Raw genomic sequence first — 7,051 nt, forward strand, 5'->3', positions numbered from 1 at the left:
GGGTTTTCATATGCAAAAGCACAAACACAACATAAATAAATAGTTTTGCATTGATGCCAGGAATAGTTTTTACCATCCATAAAGACTGATCAGGCTGATAAGCAGAAAGACCCCCCAGAGTTCCTGCTGCAACCCCAAAAACCATTGGGTTAATAGGCTCTTCTTGCCCTGAAAATACAGCACATATTATGGTCATTTCTCACAAAAAGATCACTAAAGTACACAACATGAACAAAAGTATGTGGACACCTGCTCGTCGAACATCTCATTCCAAAATCATGGGCATTAATATTAATATGGAGTTGGTCTGTCACGCCCTGGCTCTGGGGACTCTTAATTGTTGAGCCAGGGTGTGGATTTTCTATGTTTAGTTTTCATTGGTTTTTGTTCTAGATCGTTTAGTTTCTATGTTGGCCAGGGTGGTTCCCAATCAGAGACAGCTGTAGCTCGTTGTCTCTGATTGGGGACCATACTTAGGCAGTCCGTTTGGCACTAGTCAATTGTGGGATCTTGTTCCGAAAGGTTTGTGTTATTTAACCTAGGACTTCACGTTTCGTTTGTTGTTTTGTTCGTGTTTAGTACTGAATAAAGTATGTACGTTTATCACGCTGCGCCTTGGTCCGCTTCATCCGGTAACGATCGTGACATGGTCGCCCCTTTGCTGTTATAACAGCCTCCACTGTAGCATTAAGATGTTCCTTCACTGAAACTAAGGGATCTAGCCCGAACCATGAAATTCAGCTCCAGACCATTATTCCTCCTCCACCAAACATAACAGCTGGACCTATGCATTGGGGAAGGTAGGCGTTCTCCTGGCATCCGTCAAACCCAGATTTGTCCGTCGGACTGCCAGATGGTGAAGCAGGATTCATCACTCCAGAGAACCGGTTTCCTATTCTCCAGAGTCCAATGGCGGTGAGCCTTACACCACTCAGACGATTCTTGGCATTGCGCTTGTTGATCTTAGCACTTACAGTGTACCGGGTTAGCTCTGGCAGGGCATAAATTTAACGAACTGACTTGTTGGAAAGGTGGAATCCTATGACAGTGCCTCGTTGAAAGTCACTGAGCTCTTGAGTAAGGCCATTCTACTACCAGTGTTTGAGTATGGAGATTGCATGGCTGTGTGCTCGATTTTATACACCTGTCAGCAACGGGTGTGGCTGAAATAACCAAATATACTAATTTGAAGGGGTGTCCACATACTCCTGCCGAGTAGTTCTGGGCTGATCCCTCACCATCCTCATGATCATTGATGCCCCACGAGGTGAGATCTTGCATGGAGCCCCAGACCGAGGGTGATTGACCGTCATCTTGAACTTCTTCCATTTTCAAATAATTGCGCCAACAGTTGTTGCCTTCTCACCAAGCTGCTTGCCTATTGTCCTGTAGCCCATCCCAGCCTTGTGCATGTCTACAATTGTATCCCTGATGTCCTTACACAGCTCTCTGGTCTTGCCATTGTGGAGAGGTTGGAGTCTGTTTGATTGAGTGTGTGGACAGGTGTCTTTTATACAGGTAACGAGTTCAAACAGGTGCAGGTAATGAGTGGATAACAGAAAAACTAACAGGTCTGTGAGAGCCGGAATTCTTACTGGTTGGTAGGTGATCAAATACTTATGTCATGCAATAAAATGCAAATTAATTACTTAAAAATCATATAATGTGATTTTCTGGATTTTTGTTTTAGATTCCGTCTCTCACAGTGTACCTATGATAAAAATTACAGACCTCTACATGCTTTGTAAGTAGGAAAACCTGCAAAATCGGCAGTGTATCAAATACTTGTTCTCCCCACTGTAAGTGCTATGAACATTGACATTTTCTAATGAACCTTCTACTTTTGCACAATTTGTTTCAGTCACTTGAGACATTGCAGAGGTGGCCTTAGCCATGTTTCACCAGTTTCAAATGAAATGGGCCTCAGCTGCCCACTGACTGATTCTTAACACAAAGTGGGGGGAGGGGGAGGGGTAAATCCCTTTTTGGGGTTAGGACAAGACAACAGCTTTTTGAAACGGGACCCCAAATCGCTAAGTAAAAGGCAATTTTGACAAAAGCTGTATCCCTTCTGAACAAAACCCTCCTGGACCTGCCCAAGGCCTTCTGGGAGAAGGAGACCCAGGAGCTGAGGGTGTCCTTTACCCAGCAGGTGAAAGCTCGACCTCCCCAACAGGTGGAGGGAGAGCTGAAGGCTCTGGAGGACAGGGTCAGGAATTGAGAGGTGGAGGGACCAGATGATTCAGAGAGAGAAGAGAGAAAGTATGGACTATTGGACACTACACTATGCTGATGCTGCAGTATGGTGGGATGGGGATATGGTGGGACTGACAGAAAAGGGACTAACAAGCTCATTTCAGTTTTGTGGAAACTGCTTTTCCTATATGTGGGTAAAATGTAAAATAATACGATGAAAAGACATGTCTGTATGCAGTTCAGGCTACCGAACACTGTCAATGGATATATGAGTAGGTATTAGGTGATAGATCAGAACAATGTTTAACAGCATCTTACTGACATCTTGCAATGAAGTATACAGTGCCTTCAGAAAGTATTGATACCCAATAATAACAAAGTGAAAATATGTTTTTAGAAATGTTTGCACATTCATTGAAAATGAAATACAAAAATATCTGATTTATATAAGTATTCACACCCCTGAATCAATACATGACTGAATCACCTTTGGCAGCGATTACAGCTGTGAGTCTTTCTGGGTAAGTCTCTAAGAGCTTTGCACACCTGGATTGTACAATAATTGCACATTATTTTCAATAATGAGCCCTGTGTAACTCAGTTGGTAGAGCATGGCACTTGCAACGCCAGGGTTGTGGGTTCGATTCCCACGGGGGGCCAGTATGAAAATAAAATAAAAATGTAAGCACTCACTAACTGTAAGTTGCTCTGGATAAGAGCGTCTGCTAAATGAATGAAATATAAATAAATAAAATCTTCAAGCTCTGTCAAGTTGATTGTTTATCATTGCTAGACAGCCATTTTCAAGTCTTGCCATAGATTTTCAAGCCGATATAAGTCAAAACTGTAACTAGGCCACTCAGGAACATTCAATGTCATCTTGGTAGCAACTTCACTGTATATTTGGCCTTGTGTTTTAGGTTATTGTCCTGCTGAAAGGTGAATTTGTCTCCCAGTGTCTTTTGAAAAGCAGACTGAACCAGGTTTTCCTCCAGCATTTTTCCTGTGCTTAGCATAATAGCAGTTTATGTAGAGGGGGGGTAAATGTCCCTTTTTGGGGGTAGAAGAACACCTCAACAGCATGTTGAAACAGGCCCCCAAATTGCTAAGTCCTCCCCTGTTACATCAATAAATATAATTAAGGAAACTTTAGGTAATATAACCATCTCCCTCTTCCCTGTCTCCCAGGCTTCAATGGGTATGTATGTGGACTTTTTTTTTTAATTGAGCTAAATCATAAACCAAAATCCACTATTAATTTTACACAAGACAGAAAAAGAAAGTTAACTTTGAGTTCGATACAAAACACATTGTTCTCACATCATTTTTCAAACTGATAAACAGACTTGGTATGAAACAAAGTAACTGTAATTGTATCTGACTGATTCTCACACCACTCAACTTCTCCTTCAATAACTTCCTATTTTTATTGCTTCACTTCCTCTTTGAAGTCTATTTGCAGAGCAGAGACTGGTGGGCTGGATGCCACATAGAAACACTCTTTTCACGCCACTTCGATATGGAATGGACATTTTCGTAGTTTTCAGTCGTTTTCAAGTTAGGAGGATTACAGTTAAGGGTTATGGTTAGTGAAAATGCTCTCCTAACCAGGGCTGGACCCCCCCACCCCTTTACTTACTGCATTTCAACCCATTTTGCCATGGTGCAGAGAGCATTTCAACCCATTTTGCCATGGTGCAGAGAGCATTTCAACCCATTTTGCCATGGTGCAAAGAGCATTTCAACCCATTTTGCCATGGTGCAGAGAGCATTTCAACCCATTTTGCCATGGTGCAGAGTGCATTTCAACCCATTTTGCCATGGTGCAGGGATAAGTATTTACAGTTTTATAATGCTATTCTACACATTTTGTCATGAAGCTGACAGAAAATGTTGCAGCTTTAAAGCTAATTTCCTGATATTCTACACATTTTGCTATCATATGCTGTCTGTGGCCATTCAGTAATCCAGCCCTGCTCCTAACCTGCTACCAAAATCACTTCTTATTGAAGTGGCTTGAAAAGAGTGTCCCGGGTTCCACAGGAGAGAGCCAGCGACCTGCAGGGCATGAGCGGCAAGGTGGACATGGTCGCCCTTTCAGTAATGTCTAGATGGGATACAGCTTTTGTCAAATTGATGTCAAAAGTTGAATTTGTTTAGCATTTTAGCTAACCATAACCCTTTCTCTTACCTTAATCTAATTTTCCTAACCTGCCACGTTAATTATCCGAACCTGCTGCATATGTTCTCCTAAACCTGCTAGTAAAAGTCAATTTTGACAAAAGCTGCATCCTTTCTAGACAAAAACCTCATCAAACTTTTGGGAGAAGGAGACCCAGGAGCCGAGGGCGTACTTTACCCTGCAGTTGAGAGCCAACCTCCCCAACAGGTGGAGGGAGAGCTGAAGGCTCTGGAGGACAGGGTCAGGAATTGAGAGGTGGAGGGACCAGATGATTCAGAGAGAGAAGAGAGAAAGTATGGACTATTGGACACTACACTATGCTGATGCTGCAATATGGTGGGATGGGGATATGGTGGGACTGACAGAAAAGGGACTAACAAGCTCATTTCAGTTTTGTGGAAACTGCTTCTCCTATATGTGGGTAAAATGTATGAAATTACAATGAAACGTCTTTTCTGCATTCAGTTCAGGCTACCACTCACTGTCAATGGATATATGAGTAGGTATTAGGTGATAGATCAGAACCAACGTTTAGCAGTATCTTACTGCGCTTTCCATGACATAGACTGACCAGGTGAATCCAGGTGAAATCTATGATGCCTTATTGATGTCACTTGTTAAATCCACTTCAATCAGTGTAGATGAAGGGGAAGAGACAAGTTCAAGAAGGATTTTTAATCCTTGAGACAATTGAGACATGGATTGTGTATGTGTGCCATTTATAGGGTGATTGGGCAATACAAACATGTTTAAGTGCCTTTGAACGACGTGTGGTAGTAGGTGCAAGGTGCACCGGTTTGTGTCAAGAACTGCAACACTGCTGGGTTTTTTCACACTAAACAGTTTCCTGTGTGTATCAACAATGATCCTCCATCTAAAGGACATCCAGCCAACTTGACACAACTGTGGGAAGCATTGGAGTCAACATGGGCCAGCATCTCTGTGGAACGCTTTCGACACCTTGTTGAGGCCATGCACCGATGAATTGAGGCTGTTCTGAAGGCAAAAGGGGTGCAACTCAATATTAGGAAGGTGTTCCTAATTTTTGGTATACTCAGTGCCTTCAGAAAGTATTCATACCCCTTGACTTATTCCACATTTTGTTGTGTTAATGCCTGAATAAAACATTGATTAAATGGATTGGTTTTCTCACCCATTTACACACAATAACCCATAATAACAAAGTGAAAATATGTTTTTAGAAATGTTTGGAGATGTATTGAAAATGAAATACAGAAATATCTAATTTACATAAGTATTCACACCCCTGAGTCAATGCATGTTAGAATCACTTTTTGCAGCGATTACAGCTGTGAGTCTTTCTGGGTAAGTCTCTAAGAGCTTTGCACACCTGGATTGTACAATGTTGTCTTAGTAATTAACTCTGGTGTATATTTGGCCCTGTGTTTTAGGTTATTGTCCTGCTGAAAAGTGAATTTGTCTCCCAGTGTCTTTTGAAAAGCAGACTGAACCAGGTTTTCCTCCAGCATTTTGTGGAGGCTGCTGAGGGGAGGACGGCTCATAATAATGGCTGGAACGGACCAAATGGAATGGCATGAAATACATTACCACGAGCGAAACTGAGTTAGGAATGAAGCCTGTATCTTTTTAGTGACTGGGTGTATTGATAAACCATCCAAAGTGTAATTAATAACTTCACCATGCTCAAAGGGATACACCCATCTTCCAATAGGTGCCCTTCTTTGTGAGGCATTGGAAAAGCTCCCTGGTCTTCGTGGTTGAATCTGTTTGAAATTCGCTGCTCGACTGAGGGACATTACAGATAATTGTATGCGTGGGGTACAGAAATGAGGTAGTCATTCTAAAATCATGTTAAACACTAGTATTGCACACAGAGTGAATCAATGCAACTTATGTGACTTGTTATGCAAATCTTACTCCTGAACGTATTTAGGCTTGCCTTAAGAAAGGGGTTGAATACATATTGACTCGAGAAAGTTCCGCTTTTCATTTTGTATTTTTTTAATGTCTAAAAACATTATTCCACATTATGGGGTATTGTGTGTAGGCCAGTGACACAACATCTCAATGTATTCCATTTTAATGAGATATGTAAAATGTTGGACCAATAAGACCAAAAGATTTCATGGGAATTGAATGTAAAGGTTTTGATTACAGTGCAATTAATAAACAACCTTGAATTCAGTCCCAATTGTTCATCTGGTTTAACACTCAACATAAAAACTGACACAATAACTTCTAATTAGATATAAAGTTAATATAGATAACATTATTATTCTGGTAACTGCACAAAAGATGCAGAGAAACAGTGACTAGTAGATGTTAACACCATTCTGCCGTCATGTAGACATACTTCACCAACTTCCTGTCTTGTATCAGACCACTGTCTCTCCAACTAACTGTGTCTTCTCTCCTCAGTCATCATTGACTTTATATGGTCTTAAACTGTCTTCAGTAAGATAGTTGAACTCAGCAGTTCCTCTATACTGGAACCCATTAAACGGATGCTCTGTGAACTCAACACTCAAAATAAATTGGCTAAAAATAAATTATACAAATATGCAGATAATCAAAGAGCACACAAATATAAAAGTAACTAAAGTACCAATAGAAAACTGATACATAATGACATTAATCTACATAAACACTTAATACCCATTGGTAAAATACTTAACATGCACCTCTTTTATT

This window comes from Coregonus clupeaformis, chromosome 34 (genome assembly GCF_020615455.1).
Source record: "Coregonus clupeaformis isolate EN_2021a chromosome 34, ASM2061545v1, whole genome shotgun sequence".
Lineage (NCBI taxonomy): Eukaryota > Metazoa > Chordata > Actinopteri > Salmoniformes > Salmonidae > Coregonus > Coregonus clupeaformis.